Genomic DNA, 23160 nt, shown 5'->3' with positions numbered 1-23160 from the left:
ATCTCCTTGTGTTTATTGTAGACATATGCCACAACAATAAAAAGAGAAAACATGCTACCACCTGAATGCGAAGCCATATGTGTGCACTAAAAATGTTATAGAACCACTACATATACTTTTATTAGAACAATACCTAAGCCACCTAATAGGCAAGTGTACTCGGAACAGATATAAAAAAATATTTTTCGTTTTAAAGCAAGTGCAAGGAAAATATGATTTTTATTGGAGCAAATAAATTGTTTTATTGGTTTTGACTCATCTGGGACCCATACACTTAGGGTAAGCTGAGAGATTGCTTGAGATTGCATGATACACTTTTCCAGATTTTCTTTCTTAGAACAAGCCCACAGAGCTCTCTGGGGTTAGACGTCTATGATGCAACCCTGCTTCTCCTGCTTTTGAAAGAGGGAAGCATGCCAAATTCAAGGGTGGTGGAAGCATGACTGAACCTGTATGCAACATCTTTGGAGCTGCAATCCAGCAGGGCAAAAATGCATTGTGTTATGGACCACCACCTCGAAAATGTAAATGTACGCTACTATAAAGAGTAACCTCAGTTTTTAATCCATATTAAAATATTCTTGAGTTCATTACGGCCATTCATTGATATTAGCCTAATATATTCATAAGTAAAAATTGTTTACCTAACCTAATGATCTTTTAGAACCACAAGGATCAGAAGTAGAAACGAAGGCTGTCACAATGAAAAGTTTTGGAAACATTGAAATGATTGCAAACAAGCTGGAGGTGAACAGAAACAAGCTGTGTGTCATCACTTATTAGAAGTAGTTTGTAGATGCTTATTTTATCAACTAACACCAACACGCATTGGCAGAGCCAATCGGTCTTGCCTATGCAAGAGTCACTGGGTTAGGACAATCTGTTTTACACCAGTGTGGTTCAGCATGGCTAAAAGTGAGTTGGGTGGGTACATAGGCGTAGATTGGAGTTGTGCTGATTGAAGTGGGGTAGATTGGAGTGGGGTAGATTTTAGTGGAGTAGATTGGAGTGGGGTAGATTGGGGCCGAATGTGGTGGGGAAGATTGGGGTGGGGCAGGTTAGGGAAGGGTGGGGTAGGTTGGAGTGGGGCAGGTTGGGGTGGGGGACGTTTGGGAAGACTGGGGCAGGGGACATTGGGGTGGGTAGATTGAGTGGGGTAGATTGGAGTGAGGTAGGTTAGGGTAGATTGGAGTGGTGTAGATTGGAGTAGTTAGAGTGGGACAGATTGGGGTAGATGGGAGTAGACTGAAGTGGGATGGATTGGGGTGGATTTGAATGGGGGTAGGTTGGGTAAATGAGAGTGGGGTAGATTGTGGTAGTTGGGTAGGGCAGAGTGAGATGGGGTAGACTGGAGTGGAGTAGGTTGGGGTAGATTGAAGTGGGGTACACTGGGAGTGGTATATATGGGGGTAGAGTGGGGTAGATTGAACTAGGTTGGGTGTGGTACATTGGGATGAAGTAAATTAGGGTGGGGTTGATTGGTAGATTGTGGTGGGGTCGATTGGAGTGTGGTAGATTACGGTGAGATAGATTGGGGAGGTGTAGATTGAGCGTGGTAGATTAGGGTGTTGTAGAGTTGTGTAGATGAAGGTGGGGTAGATTGGATAGGGTAGATTAGGGCAAATTGAGATACGTTGGAGTGGGGTAGATTTGGGTAGGATAGATGGGGTACATTGGAGTGGGGTAGATTGTGGTAGATTGGAGTGTGGTAGACTGGGATAGCTTAGATTGGGGCAGATTGAGGTAGATTGGAGTGGGACAGTTTGAGGTAGATTGCAATGTGGGTAAATTGGGGTACACTGGTATTGGATAGATTGTAGTAGGGTAGAGAGGGGTAGATTGAAGAGGGGTATGTTAAGGTGAATGGAAGTGGGATAGATTGTAGTGGGGTAGATTGTAGATGGGACCTGCTGCAAGGGCAAATATAGCAGTCATCTTGAAATAAGAACAGATCTATATGTAGTGGAAGTTCAAATCAGCAGCAATCGGCCTTGCCACACGTGCATAGGCACAGAGGAAGCATTGCCTACAAGATCATGGGGCAGATCCGTAGAAATTCTAACTGTGACTAGTTCTGAATCTCACCTCAGAATTGCCGGTCACGTTTTCTGAGCACACAAGTGAGACTTCACTGCACTTACCCTTGAAAATAGGGTTGAATCAGAATCAAAAATAGGCCCGGGCACCCTAAAACAAAATGGCTCACATTTGTGGATTGCACCTTTTCGCAAAACACTGAAGCAGTGTTTTAATTATTATAGAAAGAAGGAGGGAGTGGCGGGTACTCTTTAAAGAGGCATCTTTTCTAAACTTCACTGATATAAAACAAATGAAAATGTTGCAAGGACTCTTTGTGCACTGATCAGTTCGCAATGGTGAACCACACTTGAATATAAGTGAGGTCAGGTGTGCTCAGCCCCCTGGCTCAGCTCAATCTGCATACATTAAGGGGTCGGCCCTGCGAGAGACTGGGAATGACACCTCTGCCCCCTAGGCAAATGGAGGATTATTACATAACTCTGACGCACCGAACATCTTGGAGTTTTGTGAGTTGGTTTTCATTCTGTTTGCAGAGGATACTAAGTAGCCTTCAACATCAGTTTCTTTTGCACGTCTGCGCAATTATGGCTCAAAGGGTTTAGACTGGCTAACCTTTTATGTTTTTATATATAATCACAGAAATGCCTTCGGTTTTCTTTTGACTTTGCCGCAGGGTTCGGTTGTTAATTGAACCCGAGACAGTTGCTAAGTGTTCTGTGTAGCAATTCCACTAAATTAACCAGTCAGGGGTGGCTCCTCCATGGGGGCGAAGGAGCGTCGCCCCAATGCTTTCTCACAGTGCGAGAAGCAGAAACACAAAATGGTATTACTATTTTTTGTTTCTGCTTCTCGCACTGCGAGAAAGCAGAAGGGTTTGGTTGGATGGTCCTGCTGCAGGGCAGGGGAGGAGTGTCTTGCCCACTGTTGTGGGGGCTGAATGTTAGGTCTGCCCCAGGGCCGACCAAACCAGTCATGCGCACTCTCCCGTTTTCTCCATGTTGGCTGCATGCAGCCGGCATGGAGAAAACTGCCTCCCCATAGACGCCTGTGTGGTCGGCGTCCCAGCCAATCACAGCGTTGTGATAGGCTTAGGGGAGGAGAGGGAGGCAGCCTGCTTCCTGGGACTCGGAGCAGAGAGAGAAGGAGACGCGACGCGGGAACAGAGGCGAAGGTAAGTTTTAATTAAAAAAAATATATAACGTAACCCTACCTGAATGACTCCCCTCATCCCCCAACCGCAAGGCATGCCAGCCGCGACTGCAACCAGTACTCTTTCTTGGACAGCAGCTGTGTGCATTGTGGAATTTGTAGTTTTAAATTATCCTTCTTTTTTCCAGAGACCTAAAATTCATACCTCACCATGTTCTTTTGAATGAAAGGGCGACCATGACAGAACATGGGGTTGCTTGTCAGCTCTGAGTCCCTAAAGTCCTTCATGGCTTTGCTTCTGAACGTTTTCAAAATGTGGCAGGAAATATAAGGTATTTTAGTAGTGGGTGGATTATTTGTCACAATGTCAGCAAGCAAAAACCCACCGACTTAAGAAAAGTATATGAGTGGTATATTTATAATTATCAGCAAACACTGCACTTTCATTATGGAATGCATTTTCATACATATTACCAATTGGGTCAAACTTGTTTGCTGAAAATGTGCATTGTCTAACAGACAGGTACCTTCCACTCTTTAAAAAAATATCCCTTCATTTCATGGTCACTGCACAACACAACACGCATTTGCAATGCAATAGGTCTCACATTTGGGAGAGTTAGAGGTATTGGTGTTGTAAATGAGAATGTCTTTTACCTATGTGTTTTGCTTTGGAGTGTAGTGGATATGTGTGTTTTGGAGTGGAATTATGTGGGTTGTATTGGAATTGTTGTGGAATTATGTCGGGTGAAATTTTGTGGTGTGGAGTGTATTTGTGTAGTGGAATTATGTGGTATGGTGAATAGATAGGGTGTGAGCTTCACAGAATAGATAGAAACGAAGAAAGAGAGGGATAGGTAGTTTGTGTAGTAAGCAGTGAATGAACTGGCGACAGAGGAGCACAAAGAGTGTGTGCAAAAGAGAGTAAGAAGGGTAGAGCAGTGGGGCCTGCAGTGGTGGCTGTACAGGTGTGGCATGATGCTACTCGCTCCCTTGATTGGGAAGGGAAGATAACTATGGCTACGCCCCTATGGAATGCTGTATGCTTGGGCAGCCTATGGAAGACCAAAGGCTTTGATAAGTAGGACCTTATTGGGATCTCCCGAGTAGGTGATATGTGGGATAAGGATGGGATCCTCGCATTTGAGACTTTGCAGGAGAGGTATCAACTGCAGGGGAGTGAGCGGTTTCACTACTTGCAGATCAGACACGCGTTGCTAGCCAGTATTCCCTGGGAGGTGACCCCCGGAGGCCTCCCCGCTGGAGGATCGGGTGCTGGATGGTCATCTTCCAACTAAAACGATCTCCCTGATTTATAATAAAACTTGTTAACCATAGGGGGGACCCTCTAGCGGATCTCAGAGATCAATGGGCAGCTGATGGGCTGATCCTTGATGATGAGGATTGGAGGGAGGCAGTGGCTTCGCCTAGAGTCATTGCTATCCAGATGAGACTCAGGTTGGTGCAATTGAAGATCCTTCACTGATGCTATGTCACTGGCCCACGTTTGGTGCGCATGGGTTTGGCTGCCAGTGGTGAGTGCAGAAGGGGATGTGGTGAGGCTGGGACGTTCCTGCATGTGCTGTGGGATTGTACCCTTATCCGGGAGTATTGGTCCGCTGTTCACGGTAAAATACGAGAGGTGTGGGGAGTTGACTTTGAGTTGGAGGCACGGCGTTATCTCTTGAATGTTTGGGAACCAACTGATTTCACGTGTCACGGAAAGGTGTGGGCCATGCTAGCATGTGCTATTGCCAAGCGTAACATTACTCAATTATGGGGGGCGGCCCAACCGCCCTCTCTCGGGAAATGGATAGAGGACCTGGACTGGTGTATGTTTAGAGAGCGTGCTGTGTATGTGGCCAGGGGGAGACCCAGGAAGTGGGGAGAAATTTGGGGGGCTTGGAATGTTTATAGAGGGGATATTTGTGCTCCCCCCGCTGTGTCAGACGACTCACCTATGTCGGAGGATCCCTGAACCTGTAGGTCATTATTTGTATTGAATTTTTTTTGTGAATAAGAGGATTTGACATCATTTAGTAATTTGCTTTACTGGAACCCAGTGTATTTTATGGTTTGTATTTATGATTTATTTTTGTGTGTTTTAATAAAAAAACATTTTTTAAAAAGAAGGGTAGAGCAGGCCACCGACACATAAAGAGGGAGGACCTGTGTACGAAGAAGAGGATGAGAGGGTGGGTTTGAAGGACAAAAAAATGTGAAAAGGCACGAGAAAGAAACTGTGTGAGAAAAATAAGACTTGTGAGGGAAGGATGAGAGGGGTTATTGGGATTGGGAGAGGACATGGATTAGTGGCAGTGTGAGGGAGAGATTAGAGGGGCAGTAGGTGTGGGGGAGAGTTGACAGGGTTAGTGAAAATGCAAGGAAGAGATGTGTTGGATTGGGATTGTTTGTTGTGGAATTGTGTGGTGTGGTGTAAAGTTGTGTAGTGGAAATATGTGGTATGTCAGTGACATACTTTTGAATGTTGATGAGAATTTGCTCTTGGATGATGTTGGCTTTTCTTCTACACAAAACATTTAAAGGATGCTTTAAACAAAGATACACACTTGAAAGTGGTTGGTCAGTTGCAAGAATAACAAATCGCATATCTGTATCCCATAAGGAGGAGGAGAGGCACCAATCACTGAGGTGGGTTCAGCTGAGAATATCATGCATATTCTTTAGGGGTTCACCTGGCAAGAGTAGCAAAAAAGAGAGAGCATGCTAGAAATGACATGATCTGCACTCGAAGGCCTGTCGTTGGACAGTCCATGGTGAGAGAAAATGTCCACTGGTCCAGTCTCTGTTGGCAGCGTCTAGTTTGTTTGAAGACTGCAGTTTAACTCTGTGCCCATGTGTATGAAATAGCACAAGTACAGCATCATGTGAACCATAGCAATGGTATGACATGTCTACTTGTGCTTAACATTCCACACTTCCCATATATATCACTTCCCTTATGTGCATCACGTTGCCTCACAAGTCCTGTACATTCACTAGCACTATATTCTTCGCTGCCCCAAAATTCAACAAGTGCTCTATATTTCTTATGGCACTCTTATAGGTTTCACGGTGCCCATGTGCATCACATATGCCAAGTATCTAACACTACCCTACATTGATCACAGGTTCCTTGTGTATCAAGACACACAAGTTGTTTCCCCTCTGCTAATCCTTGCATCGCCTGCTGGACAAGTGTTTGGATCAGCTTTCTGATTTGGGGAAACTCATGTGCGTGAAAAAAATCCTCTGCTAATGTCCTGTGCCCCTCCTGTCCAATTAGATCCAAGCCTCTCAGACAGGGCCTTTGTAACGCCCCCAAAAACAGACTACAGAGACCCCTTCTGCTGGAAGGGGCAACATTACATTGCACTCTTTTTCACAACACATCAAAGTTACTTTGGGTGGAAATCAAGCGTTTTATGTTAGGAAATGTATGAGATGAAAAAACAAAAAGATGCATTTTGCACTGAGGTTCATTACATGGCACGAAACAAGCGGGATGCCTGGTGCCTCGTGGGTGAAGTCTGCCTGCAGGGGTGCGGATAATTCACAGTTTGGCAGCAGCCTAAGGGCCTGGAGGCTTTTGGCTGAAGTCTGAGCGCTTTGCCCAGAATATGAAGTGACTTTCGTTTGGAAGTCGGAATGACATCTACACAAGTGTCCGACCCTGCCTGACTGGAGTGCTCCATTGAGGGCGTTCACTGCAGAAGCTCCGGCTATATGTGTATTTAAAGGGCTTTTTAAAATGTGCAACACTGATCCACATAGGCGCTTAAATACTCCTGGACATGTTTCGCACACATTTTTCCTTTGAGTAATCATTTACTTATGAAAATTGATAAATCACAGCAAAGACCCAACTATAAATCAAGTACACACACACCGAGAGCTCTGTGAATCAGAAAGCAGACCATTTGTGAGGATAATTGCAGCTGAATTTACTTATAAAAACATGAACTTATGAACTAATTAAATAAATATATATAGTGCTGTATGATTTTCACTTTTTAGAACAAGATATTTCCCAATTGATGGCCATCGTATGGTAAATGAAAAAGGTAATCATCAGCATGTGCTCCATATTTTTTAATTGTCTATAATCATCATCACAATTCTGTGGGAACTTTGATCCTTGTGCACTTGGGTATAGATAGCCCACATGCCTTTAAATCGAAATGGTTAATATAGGCATTGGGGAAAAGAAGGCTGCAATTTACTTCTATTGAAATTGTGTTTCTGGTGCATTTTTTGGGGGACTTTTGCAAATGATTGTGTGGTTCTGCCTTAAAATAGGAAAAGTCAATTTAAATGCACTTTTTTTTCTAATTACCAGGAATTGACAAACTACATTCCTTCCAGGAGCCACCCAGGTCTCTTGAAATCTTTAATAGATTGGTTCACACGACGCACCCTTGCATACTAGCATACATTTCCATTCACAGGGAGGGGCGTGTCTCTGCTCCCAACATGCTGCGGGCTCGCAATAATATTGGGAAACAGCTGACTCCGCCAGCGGCTGTCTCATTAGAACAATAAGTAGGTTTACCAGTAGTAAACCAGGATTTCAGGCAGAACAACTTGTCAGCTAATTAGAATGTTCTTGTTGTAATTGCCACCTCACGGTTTTTTATACAGATATGGTGCCTGGAAGGTGATTTGATTCCCAAAGTAAATATTCTTTTCTGCAGTCTGGTTCGGTTTTCGTTTGATGGATTTGAAATGACAAATAAGTGGTCCAAGGAAGAGAGAGCAACAGCCCTTGGTTCCCTGCTGTCTGGGTGGGCGGCGGGGTCTTACGGTCTATTGGTCGAGTTGTACAAGGGGCTGTCAAGCAAAATTTCAGGGCCAATGCTGGAGATGTTTCGGGCGCCAGTTGAGGCCACGATAGTGGTAAAACATAATACTGACAAGCCCCCTGAGGACTGTAGCTCCTACAGACAGATCTCCCTCCTGAATGTGGAGGCGAAGGTGCTCGCGAAAGTCATGGAGGCTAGACTCTTGACAGTCCTCCCTGACATCATTCATGTGGACGAGTCAGGCTTCATGCCACATAGGAGCACCAGACACAATTTACACAGAATGTACGGCGTTTTACATATGACAAGTGAACACTCAACAACCCAGCAGACCGCAGTGATGGCCCTAGATGCCTCCATGGGAAACATCCTTTACGACGCAACTTTTACCACGCAGTGCCTTTACAACGCAGGTTTTTCAACGAAAGTCAATACAACGAATTGCGCTGGGGGGCGCTCTAGGATAGGTAATAGTATAATTTACTATGCAACACCTTCCCTACTATCCACGGGGACTGGAGTTGGAATAGTAAATTAAACTATTCACTATCCAGCACCCCCCAACGCAAGTCATTGTAACGACTTGCGTTGAAAAACCTGCGTTGTAAAGGCATGCGTAGTAAAAGCATGCGTTGTAACAACGTACATTCTGCCTCCATGGCACTTGATATAGTTGAATGGCCATACCTCTTTGCCGTCTTAGTCAAACTGGGATTTTGTCTGAAATTCTGCGCTTGGGTCAAATTGCTCTACCAGGCTCCGCTGGCCACGGTGCAGGTCAACGGAGCGCTGTCGCAGGTCATTCCACTGGGCTGGATCCCCAGACAGGGATGCCCATTGTCGCCCCTGCTCTTTGCATTGGCCCTAAAGCAACTGGCAGATTGGATACATAGAAACCCGTTGATATGGGGCATTCTATTGTTGAGTAGATGGGAGGAACACATTTCCCTATATGCAGAAGATATAGTCTATTGCTTTTCAGGACCATACACTTCCATTGCGCGTATATTCTAAATATTCGGGAGGTATGCAGGCTATAAAACAAACTGGAACAAATCATTAGTGTTTCCCTTATTGCTCCCCCCCCGCCCCCGAGACTCCCACTGAAGTGCGTGGAACTGATTGTGATTGATTGCTTCAAATACCTTGGGATCTTTGTGACCCACACTTATTTATGCAGCAAAACCTCATCCTACAGTTAAATTGCCTTGGCGCAGATACGGAGCACTGGCACACACTTCCCTTATCATCAAGCGGCATTATACAAAATGAAGGCCCTTTCAGGACTATTACATGCATTACAAAACACGCCTTACCTGGTCCCATCAACCTTTTTTAAACAAATAGCTCAAGAACTCTGATCGTTGCTCTGGCAGGGGGGGATCGCCACGTATAGCTCTGCACAAGTTGCAGAGAGGGATCTATGATTACGGGCTGGCCATCCCGGACATCAAAAACTACTATTGAGCTTCACAACTCCTGATGGTTCACGATTAGGTATATGCAGACAGGAGTGAACCGGATTACAGGGTTGACAGGGCGGCCATGCCAGCCGATAATCATAAAATCATCCTAAATGCTTGAAAGGGGAAAATAGTATTACCAACACACACAGAGACAGTGGTAAGGAGCTGAACTGAAGCCAATCAATATCTGGGATGGGATTCTAGATTGAAGGCCATGATCCCGCTCTGGTAAAGCAATCAGCAGAGGGAAGTGTCCGGACTGCAAGGCTTTACACAGTGGGCAAAGATAGGTATCGAGCTTCTGGGTGGTGTATGGAGAAACAGCTTGCTGTTCCCCTGTGAAGTTCTTAGTCAAGAGTGTGCCCTTTCCCCCATGCAGAGACTCCGCTACCTCCAATTCGGGCACGCCTTCAGGAAACATATCCGAGAAGGCACATACCTCCCCGACTTTTCCACCCTAGAAGACCGATTGTTTACTGACCCCATCCTAGAAAATGGAATATCGGTGATTTACTGAAAACTGATGAACAACTCCCCTGACTCTATGGGAAAACTCAGACGTACTTGGACGGATGAGGTAGGTGACATAGATGACGAAGAATGGGTAGAGGCCCTGCAAAGCCCCGGAGACATAGTGATACGAGCCAGATTTTGGATAATACAGCTGAAAGTCCTACATTTCTTGTATAATTCACGAATCCTGCTGCACAGACCTGGGGGGGGGGGGGGGGGGATGTAAGCAGGAGGGTTCCTTTAATCATATCTTCTGGGACTGCCCAGTGAGCCGCGGGTATTGGCGGGAGGTGACAGGTATAATGGCCAGGGCTCTGGACGTTAGGGTACCCATGAGTGCAAAGTGGTTGATTTTGCTGATCCAGGGAGAGGAAGAGTGGCCACGACATACGAAAGTACTGGCTGGCACTAGTGACAGGGGTGGCAAAAAGAAATATAGAAAGGAAATGGGGGCCTTACAGGGAGGCTGATATGGACTTGTGCCAGAGGAAGTGATTTATAAAGCAGAATGGTGACCAGAAAATGGAAGAAAATATGGTCCCCATGGAGGTATTACAGAGGAACAACACTGGGGTCATGACGTAGCCAATGATAGCAAACGAGACAATAGATAGCAAAATAGATGTACATGGACAGTCTTGTACTTGCACGAACCGGGGGTTATGATGGAGGAATACTACTCTTTGAATCGCAATGGGAAGATAATACACTACAATGTAAGACAGTTTTTGTACTGAACTTTTAGTTTGTGTACTGTACAATGAGCCTGTTTAATAAAAAGGTTTATAAAAAAAATTAAAAATAAAGTAGTCCGACCCCATCTGTAATTGGTAAACCGCTGTGTGTAGACGTGCTGTTAGGTCAGAGAGCTAAGAAAATGTTAAAGCTTGTTTCTTGACATTTTCAGCTGGTTATTACAGAACTTTGGTGATTTCACTCACCATGTTTACGTGCATTCGTCCACTCTTAAAGGCTGCTTCACAAAGCAGTACCCTTTGAGGATCCATAATGTAACTCGGGGGATGGGGATTGGCTATTGTTATAATAGGGTTAGGACATGAACGATCCCCTCTTTCATGAATTTCAGGGCATTGACCTTCCGATTTTTTATGGCATCACTGCAGCTCTTAAACTATCTTTCAACGTACCCCTTCTAAGCCTAGGCTAACTTGTAAGTAAAGAGAAAGGCATGGTAGCTATAGTAAAAGATAAAGTGTGGCGTGCTGCGGGTGGTGGTGGTGGGGGGAAGGACACCGTACAGTGAGAATAGGTAGCGAGAGCAGGGGAAGCAACACATGAGAAAAAAATCACATCTAAGAGTTCAAAACACACATAAAGGAATTTCTTTTTTATGGTGGTGGGGGGAGGCCACTGCACGCGGAGATTATGTAGAGAAAGCAGGGGCACCAAAGACACAAGCTGGGTTTGTAGTTTTGGGAAGGGCAGCAGAAGAAGAGTTCTGCCAAACCACAGATAAGCGATGAAGGTATAGGGAAACTGTACTTGACAGATGCTCTTCAGCTTTCAAAGTTATTGCAGTAGGTGCTGCGGCAACCAGTTAGGAGCCAGGAAACAAGAGCAAACGGAGGCGTTAACCAATGCCAAGCAGTAGGTGGGATTACACTCTGTATACTGATTACAGCAGGCCTTCCAGACAGTGCTTGCACGCTGCCTAAGTACAACCTAAAAAGTGAGTAAACATCCTCCCATCCAAAAAATACACAGTATATGCGCACCAACTAAAACCTCTATTCACAGGAACACCACCCACAAGATGCGGACAATGATGCCGCAGCCACCACTGTGTGCACACAGAAGCATATGTCACGGCTTCACCACCGAGTTAATTCTATATGTGTGATCACAAAAGATGCACCTGCAAACCGGAACCACTACTCACAGGGCAATGATGTTGCACAGCGCTAAGTGACAGTCTCGTGAACCCTTGAACTGTCACCACGAGCTCTGTAAGAACATGTTAACCGCCATATTTTCAACTTGTGTGTGCCAAAAAGTAGAAAAACGTACAGGTGAAACAGTGAAAACACTCAGTGAACTGAAAGTTGTGCCATTATTGGGAAGAGTGTGTGCCCTAACAAGGGGTCACAGAGCTTGCACTTAATGGGGCCACAAAATGGCACAGGGGAAGTGCACATAATGCAACTCAGATCACCATAAATGTTTCAGCTACCTGTGGATGCACTCTCCACAGTGAGGCTCATAAACCTTGTAGCAGGCCCCAAGAGCCCACAGACACTTTCTTGCTGTCTACAGACATCTTTCTGTCAGTACTGACTAGCATCAGCCCTGGGATAGAAGCTAAAGTATTGACTAATGGACTAGGAAATATGTCTCCCTGTGCCTCACTCAGTTCTCATAATTGCAAATTGGGGAAAAAACAAATATTAGTAAATAAATATATTTATTGATGGAATAAATCGTGCAAGTGTAAACTAAAAGAAATACTCCGAACAAAAGTGTGAAGCGCGTTCCAAAAATTCAAACTTTAACATTTGCACATGGGAAGAATGAGAATGTGTGGACTGTGGTGTAACCCACCCTAAAATATCACCACCACAAAACACAGTGTATTGAGGTGTATGCAGCTTGCATGTGCATGTTGCTGTCAGAAACATGCTGTACGTAGTGTGGAAAGCAGCAGAAAGGGAACATGAAATTAAGTAACCAATCATCGGTTATCTCGCTTTAGGCTACACAGAAAGCATAGACCTTCTCTGGCATGGAACATAACCCAGCCTTCAACAGGCGGACACCTAATACACATACACACACACACCTTAAGTGCTGAGGATTACGATGCCTTACAAACAGATTGGTTGGTCTCGACTGAATTCCCCACGTTATTAATTTAACAGAAATTCATCCGTGAACTTTGAACGGGTAGCAAGACTTCACCGTCTTGCAGGATATAACGCTAGGTCACGCCCTGCCTGATACTTGTTTGCCCTTTGAGCCAGTCAGCGCCAGGATGCCTGCAAGGTGACAGTGCGCTTTATAAGTTAAATAAATAAAATAAATAAATAAATAACCACCTCTGGTAGCTGTTCTGGAACCTAGGACAGTGAGAGGAGTGGGCTGGTTCTTTCATTTAAGTGTGGGTCATCACAACACGACGACTACACAGTGTATTCAGTGCATGCAGCGGTTGGATTTGTACAACCTGCAGGTCACAGGTTCACATAACTGTGCCCAAGGTTGAATGATGGGTACCAAGCAAGTGGGATAACAGCTGTTACACATCTCCTACAGTGCCTTGATACGAGGGCAGTATTAAGCGTTACGCCAATACAGTTTTTATAATTCATTCAAATGGCATCAACAATAGGGCTGTTCACTAATACTGTGGCAACACTATACTGGGCTTGTCCACTAACAATGTGGTAACACTGTACCGAGCATGTCCATTAATACTGTACTGGACCTATCCATTAACACTGTGGTAACACTGCACTGGGCCGGTCCACTAACAATGTGGTAACACTGTACTGAGCCTAGCCCATGAGACTGTGGTAGAACTGTACCCCGCCTGTTCATTAACACTGTAGTGACACTGTGCTGGGCCTGTCCACTAACAATGTGGTAACACTATACTGGGCCTGTACATTAACACTATGGGAACACTGTACTGGACCTATCTATTAACACTGTGATAACACTGTACTGAGCCTGTCCATTAACACGGTGGTAACACTATACTGGGTCTGTCCATTAACACTATGGTAACACTGTACTGAACCTATCCATTAAAAATGTGGTAACACTGCACTGGGCCTAGACACTAACACTGTGGTAAAACTGTACTCGGCCTGTTCATTAACACTGTGGTAACACTATAATGGGCTTGTCCACTAACAATGTGGTAACACTGTAGTGAGTATAGCCCCTGAGACTTGGCTACAACTTTACTGAGCCAAGCCCGAGACGTTGGCAACACTGTACTGGGCCTAAACATTAACACTGTGGCAACACTACACTGGGCCTAGCCCCTGACACTCTGACACTGTGCTAAAACTGTGTTTGGTCTCTTCATTAGCACTGGGGTAAAACTGTACTGGGCCTAGACACAATCAATGTGGTAACACAGTACTGGGGCGCTCACCAGGCAGTAGCTCAAGAAACTGTTGTAGTTGGTGGCATTGTGGCTTCTGCAGGTTGGCAAACGAGCCCCATATGCAACTCACTATTTCCAGACTGTTCGCATTGGCTTTGACCATGTGAACATGTCCATATCCCCCTCTAAACATGTACATTAATCTTTCTGTCACATATAAAGAACTGCTTTGCAGGTACATTTATTGAACAACTCCATTTCGAAGTGCAGGCACTGTGTTTACATTGCAGACATACACTCAACCCAAAGCCATGAGGTAGTACAGTGGTTTAGGACTTGATACGCTGCTATGTGCACATTACTGCTTCAAATGCACAACTAGCAAACTCACTTTTTATCTAACTTTTCTTTTCTTTTTATTTTTTATTACCACAGTTGGGTCATTTGACGAATAATACATTCATAACATTCATAAGGTCAAAAAAAAAAAAAAAAAAGAGAGTAAATATCCATAACCTTCTTTTACAAAATTGTCTGAGTCAAACAGGGAGGACAAGGTTACCAAGTTCATATACACAATACATAGAACCATGAACTATTTCTCTAGATACTCTTTAAGAACCCCCAAATCGATATACCTAGTCGTTTTTTCCTAACGCCCTTTAGAACATACAAATTCCATTCCAATTCATATACATTAAACAATTTCCTTCGCCAAAATTCAAACGTCGGTGCTTCGGGTTGTAACCATTCCGTGGCTATGCATAACCGGGCAATGGTCATTGCTACAAATAAGAAATTCTTAAATTTACATAGATTCACATTATTATTGACATATTGCCCCCCCCCTACTAACATAAGTGCAGGGGATATTTTAATAGGATACTGAATAACTAAGAATATAAACCTTTCTATGCTGGAAATAAAAGACGATAATTTGGAACAGTTGTAGAAGACATGAACGAGGTCTGCATTTTCCCCTCCACATCGAAAACATTTTCCATCATACATAAGCCCCCATGTTGCCATTCGTTTAGGCGTGTAGTATAATCTGAATATAGTCTTATATACCTGCGCTTTCAAGTTAGCTGACAAGCACAAATCCTTAGCCATCAGAATAGTATCAACAACATTTAAATCAGTTTCCTCCAGTTGATTCTGCCAGTATGCGTTATATTTGTTCAAGTCATCCAGTTTATATTCCGTCAGCAACAGATATATCGTACCAATCCTTTTTTTTTATCGAATTGCCTCTATTAGATTATTGGGGGTAGGTGTATTTAATTTCTTTAAACAAAAGACCCTAACTTGTAGATATTTAAAAAAAGAAGAATAAGGTAGCTGATATTTGCTTCCCATATTTGAAAAAGATCTAAATATTCCGTCTGTATCAAATAAATCACCTATTCTGACCACCCCTTTCTTACTCCAATCCTTAGCAACGCTATCCCAAAATATCGATGGAAGTATTTTCTCCGCTGAAAAAGGAGTGTAGTATGTAATTCTTTCTAACTTCATAATCCTCGCAACTTTTCTCCAGACTTTAAATGCAGACATAACAACTTTAAAGCGGGTGTGTTTGTAGTAGTTCCCCTCCAACTCTTTTAACAAGCAACCCTTTGCATGCTCCCCCAATAAAATAAAAAATATCGACGGGGACTCTGCCGGGTCTTCAATTTGTTCTCCGGTCAGCAAAATCCTCATTCTTTGTAAAAAACAAACATAATAATAAAACAGAAAATCCGGAATCCCACGCCCACCTCTCTCTATTGGCAAAGTCAGCCATTTCATTGCTCGCCTAGTTTTACCGGGTGCCCAGAAGAATTTTATGCATAAAGTTTGCAGCTTATAAATATAGTTTAAGGGTATCTCTAAAGGAATACTACGGTATAAATGCAGTATCTTGGGTAGCACATTCATCTTAATGATGTTACCTCTCCCAATTATGGACATTTGGAGTCTCCCCCATCTATCTAAAGATTGTTTTATTTGTTGCAATATCTTATCCCAGTTGGCGTCCACTATCTCTTGTGTGTGGACTTTAATTGTAATACCTAAATATGTCACTTCCTGAGTGACCCTAAGATCGTTAAATTGAACGCTATCTGAGCAAAGCACCTGCGTTTTTGCAGGATTTAGTCTATAACCGGAGCTACTGCCAAAGTCAGTGGCCAAACGTTCAATCTCTATCATTGCCTGCCCAGGATCGGTAGTAATAATAGCTATATCATCCGCGTATGCGAATACTGAGTAAGGTATGTTTGAGGCGTAAAATGGTTTAATATGTGATGACTCTAACAGTTTATTTATAAACGGATTAATGAATAGCGCAAAGAGAAGTGGGAGCAGGGACATCCCTGGCGTGTACCTCTTGTAATAACTATCCTTTCCGACTGTCGGCCCATAGCTACCACTCTCGCGTTAGGTGACCTGTACAGTACCTTAATAGCTCGTAGGAAGTTTCTACCAAATCCCATTTTATTCATTACTGCCTATAAATATGTCCACTCTACGCGGTCAAACGCTTTCTCAGCGTCGAGTAGTATCAACGCCAAGTCTCTTCTCTCAATTTCAGCTATATCTATCAAAGTAATCACCTTGTTGACATGTGCTACAGTTCCTCTATTAGGGATAAACCCATGTTGAGTCAGTAATACTAGAGGTGTTATAACTTCAGACAGGCGATTTGCAAGCATTTTCGAGTAAATCTTGCTGTCGCAATTGAGTAAAGATATGGGCCGATATGAGGCGGGTTGCTCTGGAGGTTTCCCTTTCTTTGCGAAAACTACAATTGAGGCGTGATCCCATGACTGTGGAGCTCTCCCCAGTTGTGCCATTCCAAAGGTCTCCAACATAAGAATTTTTAAAGGTTAAAAAAAACATTTATACACCTCCCCTGGGATAAAATCAGGGCCAGCTGCCTTCCCATTCGAAATATTTTTGACTGCTATTTCCAGTTCTTCCATTGAGAAAGGCTGATCTAACGCCTCTTTCTCTGTCTGTTATTTTAGTAAAGTTGATCTCATGCAAGAAAACATCAGGTGATAAAATAGATTGATGAGTATATAACTCAGTATAAAACTGATATCGTTTTTCCAATATTTTCTCTGGGTCTTCATATATGACACCGCTTTTATCTTGCATTTTCGGAATTTGACTAGCTGACTCCTTCATTTTTAATTTCAAAGCTAGTGCCCTTCCTATTGCCTCCCCATACTCATGAGTATACCTTCTATTAATTAAATATTTCCGAGCTATCTCCTCAGACCAAACTCCTGTGATATTAGCGCGGCATTTAGCAATTAAACCCTCATACTCCTGCATTTTAGTCATATTATCCCTTGTCTCTATTTCATTAATCAAACATTCCTCAGCCTTACACAGCTGACCATACAAGTCCCGCATTTTTCCCCGTTGCTGATTTTGGTGATAAAGTCCGTAACTCACCGCTTCCCCTCTAAAACAAGCTTTCCAGGTATCCCAAATTATCTCATTATTAGTGGAGTTCCTGTTGTTCTGAATGAATTCTACAATCCATACACCCATATATTCTCTGTATTGTTCGTCCAAGCAAAGCTTCCTGTCAAACGAAAAGCTCCTGCTTTGATTCATTTCTCCAGCATAAGCAATCTCAATTATCAGTGGGGAGTGGTCTGATGTTACCCTTGGGTATAACTGAATCTTTATATTGGATTGAATACTAGTTGAGGAAAAAAATAGTCCAAGCGGACAAACTTCCAATGTGGTGAGGAATAGTAAGTATACCCTGGTAATGTTGGATAATTTTTGCTCCAGATGTCAACCAGCGCGTAGTCCTTAACTAGATTATATAATGCCTTAAGAAACTCGTGGTTTTCGCCCCTTATAATTTTCTGCTCCAGCCTCTAGCTCCCCGACCGCTAAGTTAATGTTCAAATCCCCACACACTACCAAGGGAGAGCTCCAATTAACCAACTCAGAATTTAAATACTCAAAAACACCCCCCTCATCCATATTAGATCCATAGATTAAACATAGTGTTATATATGTACCTCCTATATTTAATGTCGCAATCACCCATCTACCCCACTTATCTGTCAAACTACGTACAAGCCTCCCTAACTTTTCTATCGATGGGACTGTTAGCACTTCAGACTCCTGACGCCCTAATCACACCTTCTAGTCTAGGACAGCATGTCCATGTGTTCCACTGTTTGGAGGGGGGTAGTCTGACTACAGGCCACGGTGCTGTGGCCCTCATTTTAATTTGGCAGATTCCAGTTACTGCTCGACTGACATCATATCCAGCTGCCACAGTTAGTCCATGGCACTCTTTTGAGGAAACAGTTATGTAAACCAATGACCAGGTGCACATCTAAGTTGAACAATTATAATTATTATTATATGTGATTTGTAAACCGCATGGCTACCCAATACAAGTTTCTCAGTGTTACCCTCCTCATTGAATCAGAATCAACCGAATATTACCTCTAGCGCAAATAGTTAACTGTTGTTAAAGAGATGGAAACACCCAGGTTTTAAATTATTTACGAAAGGCTCCCAGCAACTGTGGCAAGGCGTTCCAGGCTAACTGCACACATTCCTCAAAGTAAGTTCATGTTTTGTACTCATAAAAAGCAAATTTACATTTGAAAATGAAGTAGACCGTGTACTAGTGTAAGCAGGGGCCAGATGTAGTTATCCAAATACCGGTCGGTAACGGCCGAAAATACCGATTTTCGGCCGTTACCGACTGGTATTTGGATACTGAGATGTAGGGCATCTCAAAATACAGATTCGGTAATTGTACCGAATCGGTAAATTTACCGAATTGGTAAAATTACCGATTCTGTATTTTGACATGTAGGTGGCACTGTAAACAGTGCCACAGGGCTTTAAGGATTCGTTATTTACCACCTACTATTAGAATACCTGTGTATATGCAAATCTGTGCATGTACACCTAAGCCATGTGACAGACATACATGCCCTTAAGGCATGTATGTGTGCCACATGGCACACAAGCACTAATCAGGGGTGCAACAGTGTGTCGAAGTGACACCCTGCGACCCTTTACTTTTTCGGTATTTACCGAATCAGTAATTACAGATTCGGTAATTGTCATTCATTCCTATGGGCCTGGAGGCCCATAGGAATGAATGGCAATTACCGAATCGGTAAATACTGATTCCGTAATTACCGAATCTTACAGATCCGGTTAAAAATACAGAATTATTACCTACATCTAATTTACCGATTCTAAAATACCGAATCAGTAAAATTCGGTATTTTAGAATCGGTAAAAAAAGATTTACCTATATCTAGCCCCAAGTTTGCTCCTAGGGAGAAGTTGTGGGCATTGCAAGACTGGAAAGCCTGCCTAAATTGAGTAATTCCAACAAACTTGCAAGTTTGAGTTTATTCACAAATATATTTCAAACACATTTCTGTCTTGGAAATGGTCGTAGAATTATCCTTTGAGGGGCAAGAGTTTCCTGCTTGTGACTTGGGAACAAACACTGTTTAATTAGGTTTGTTACAGCACCGGTGCTAATGTTATCATCTGCTTTGGTGAAGTATAATAATCTCTAAATTAATTTGAGCAGTTCTGGAAATCTACCCAGATTAAGTCAAAGTAGTGCTTGTCGTTGATGAACAGCTCATGGCTCCCAAGAGAAGCAACGCTTTGCAAGAGGTGAAGATAATCTCCCAGGCCTAGGCACACAACTCCTGCTTGTGAACCACTGGCTAGGTAAAATTAGAGGGGTCACGTCAGATTTGAAGACTGTGGCAGACCTCGTTCCTATTTGGCGCATCATGTACCAGAATCAACCACCACCACCACCACCACCACTTGGAGGCTTCCACGTGGACATGAGGTAAAAGGAGCCTGGAGTTTATACGGCAATGTACAAACACCTGACCAGCCACTGCAGACCATCCAACCACCAGACATCAGACATCAGCAGCCCGTACTATATTCTTGATACCACCAACATCCAGCTTGCTGGGAACTTCGTGAGGACTGGTGTAGCAGTTTCCATGGTTGTACCCTTCAGCCTAAGTGTGAGGGTGGTACTAAGAGGATGGGAGTCTCCAAGGAGTCGCTGGACTGCCGCAGACAGGAGAGAGCGCACTACCTCAAGAAAACAAGCATTTGCAATGCAATAGGTCTTGCATTAATTAAGTTTGAGCTATTGGCATTGCTAAATATTGCAACACCAATTGCAACAAAAGTCCATAAATTGTAGACCAAACAAATTTGTATTTATTTTTTTAGCAATGGTGGCATGCTGCGCTTTAGGTGAATATGTTTAAAACTGAAGTGCGCTATACTGCGATTGCCACAATAGTTAATTGTGGATGCGTTAACAATTTATGTGTGCACTGATGGCTTCTGTGAGTATTATAAAGAGCAGGCAGGGAAAGGCAGACTATAAGTGCACCTGCCCACTAAATTGCTTCTCTGGCTAAAATAATCTTAAACTTTGGAATACTAGTAAATCAGACACTTTGCTCCTGATACCGGGAGTGGTGTTAAGGTGGTGAGGGGGGGCATATAGGCCCTACTCTCAAAGAAGCTGTAAATCTCAAGAGGGCGTGTGACTCTTCATTGACGATACTTGTTATGTTATGTTATGTTAAATTATATTTATATAGCGCACGGCTACTCCGACAGAGTGTCCCGGCGCTTTCCACAAATAAATCAGTGTGTAATAACATAACACGAAACAATACAGAAAAGAAACCCCCCCAAAAAGCAACTAAGCATTAAAAAGCCATGTCTTCAAGCTCTTCCTAAATTGAAGCAGGTTAGGAGTACTACGTAACGCCAGTGGTAAAGAGTTCCACAACTGGGGTGCCTTAAAGCCAAAGGAGCGGCCTCCAGTGCGGGCCTTATGCACACGAGGAACCACGGCAGTAAAAAGAGCTGCAGAGCGCAGTAGGCGAGCAGGGCGATAGAAAGTCAACCTGCGCCGTAGATAACCGGCCCCAGGGCCAAACAGTGCCTTGTGCATCAACGTAAGGGATTTGAACATAATCCGCTTACGGATAGGCAGCCAATGAAGCTTCTGAAGCAGCCCCGAGGCGCGCGATCGCCTATGCAGGCCGAAAATCGCGCGGGCAGCAGAGTTTTGTGCAACCTGTAGACGCTGGACCAGGTAGTCTGGGAGGCCAAGGAAAAGGGCATTGGCATAATCCAGCCTTGATCCAATGAGCGCCTGCACGGTGATCCGCCTATGCTCCGCAGAAAGCAATGGAAGAAACTTGCGGAGCATCCTCAGAACACCAAAGCAGGCGCCCACCAGACCAAGTACATGGGCTCTCAATGACAATTTATTGTCAAGTTTAACCCCGAGGTTTTTGGCAACCAATGATGACTGAGCCGGGGGGTTCATTTCAACCGGCCACCATTGTCGCCACTCAGGGTCAGTGGCACATCCAAAAAAGAGAACCTCAGATTTGCTGGAATTGGCCTTCAAGTTGTTATGCTGGAACCAATCAAATACCATGGCCAAACAGGCCCGAATACCCTCTCCATCAAATGGCTGATCTTTGCCACATGTGAAGAGGAGTTGCTTATCGTCGGCGTAGGACACGATCTGGGCCCCATACGCCTCCACCGCCGCCGCCAGAGGGGTCATAAAGATGTTAAATAATGATGGGCTCAACACAGAGCCCTGTGGAACCCCAACCCCCAAAGGCGGCATCTCGGCGGAGCGCTGCGAGACCCGGATCGTCTGGCGGCTGCCTTCCAAAAAAGATGTAAACCATTTGAACACCGTCCCCCTAATGCCGATGTCATGAAGCCTGGCGAGGAGTACAACTGCGCACCCGAGAAATAGAGCTCTTAGTCGTATGTGTCTGCCCCTTAATCAGGTTTGTATCTTACATACCTAAATGCATGCTTTTCGGCAACTTTTCTAGCATATTCCCGTATTTCCTAACCTTACATGGGTGCAGACAACATACCGAGTATCTGCATGCATAGGGACCGAGAATGTGTTTCCAAGAAACATTGTTTCTTTACTCACACTGCTGGCAAAAAGGAGAGAATAATGATGCAGCCCTTATGCTTGTACCATGGAGGTGTAAGTTAACAACCGAGGACCAGTGTGAGAAAGGATTTGTACTGTTTGTGAGTGAATCCGATGAATATAAAGCCACGTGGGGGTTACCTATCCTGTAGGTGTTTTGTGTCACCCTGCCAGCTGTTGACATTAACTAGAACTATGATTGGGGCAGGAGAGACAGGACGCCATGGGAGGAGAGGGGGCCGACGGGAGAGACCGGAGTGGGCGCATAGACATATCCCAATGCTTGCAAGAGGCTCCCGAGCGCGACCCTTACCTCCCTCCTCCCGGCAAAAGATTTTCCAAAGCCGCCACCCTCTGCTCCACTCCCGACTGTCACCAACTTCAATGCACGGAGGCAACGGGAGATAATGGGGACACTGGTTTCATGGTGATTGACAGAGCGAGGGGTGTCACCAGGAGGGTCGCTGCGGCTCTGCTTTCCAGCAAATCCTGCCATTGGCTAGGAAAAACAAGCCAAACACCCGGCACGCAGTATCACAACATCCCCATTCAGAAGAGTGCTAGGGAGCAACAGGCAGTGCGGGGACCGCCAAGGGAGGAGCACGAAGAAAACAGACTTTTCGAGGGCAGGCTGTGGCCTCTTGAAATGCAGCTTGTTGCCTAGCATCGACTGGCGCAGGAAGGAAGAAGGGAAAGCAGGGTTTGCTGACTCTTCCCCCCAAAAAAAGAGCTGCTCGCGCATGCGCAGTACAGCTTTCACGTGCTCTGCGGCTCGTGCCCAGTGTCGGCGCGTGTGGACGGTGCATGCAGCGCCTGCTCCCTTCCGGGGCTCCCGTGGTGAAGAGGGAGCCCCAGCGCCAGAAAGGAAGTATGGGAGCTGAAGTCCCGGGTCCCAGGAGGGGGTCCGGGTGAAGAGCAGCAGATGGCAGTGCGGGGCTCCTGTGACTGAGGAGAGAGCCCTGCGTCGTGCTGCCAGAAGTATAGAGGAGCAGGAGTGCTCCGGAAGCGCACCGCAGCCAGCCGCCATTCAGGAGGATCTCCCCACAGACCGGGTGAGTGGGGCCGCCACTGCCAAGCACTATCTAAACACATGTTAAATGC

The 23160-nt window shown here is 44.5% G+C and overlaps 1 protein-coding gene across 3 annotated transcripts in view; it reads right to left on the bottom strand.

Moving 5' to 3' along the window:
- Window positions 1-23160, bottom strand: part of AGL (amylo-alpha-1,6-glucosidase and 4-alpha-glucanotransferase) — a 421834-nt gene that overhangs the window by 171808 nt on the left and 226866 nt on the right. The window lies entirely within an intron of this gene.

This window comes from Lissotriton helveticus, chromosome 1_1, assembly GCF_964261635.1.
Source record: "Lissotriton helveticus chromosome 1_1, aLisHel1.1, whole genome shotgun sequence".
Lineage (NCBI taxonomy): Eukaryota > Metazoa > Chordata > Amphibia > Caudata > Salamandridae > Lissotriton > Lissotriton helveticus.
Note: the sequence above shows the minus strand (reverse complement) of the source record. Positions and strands in the feature narration are given on the sequence as shown.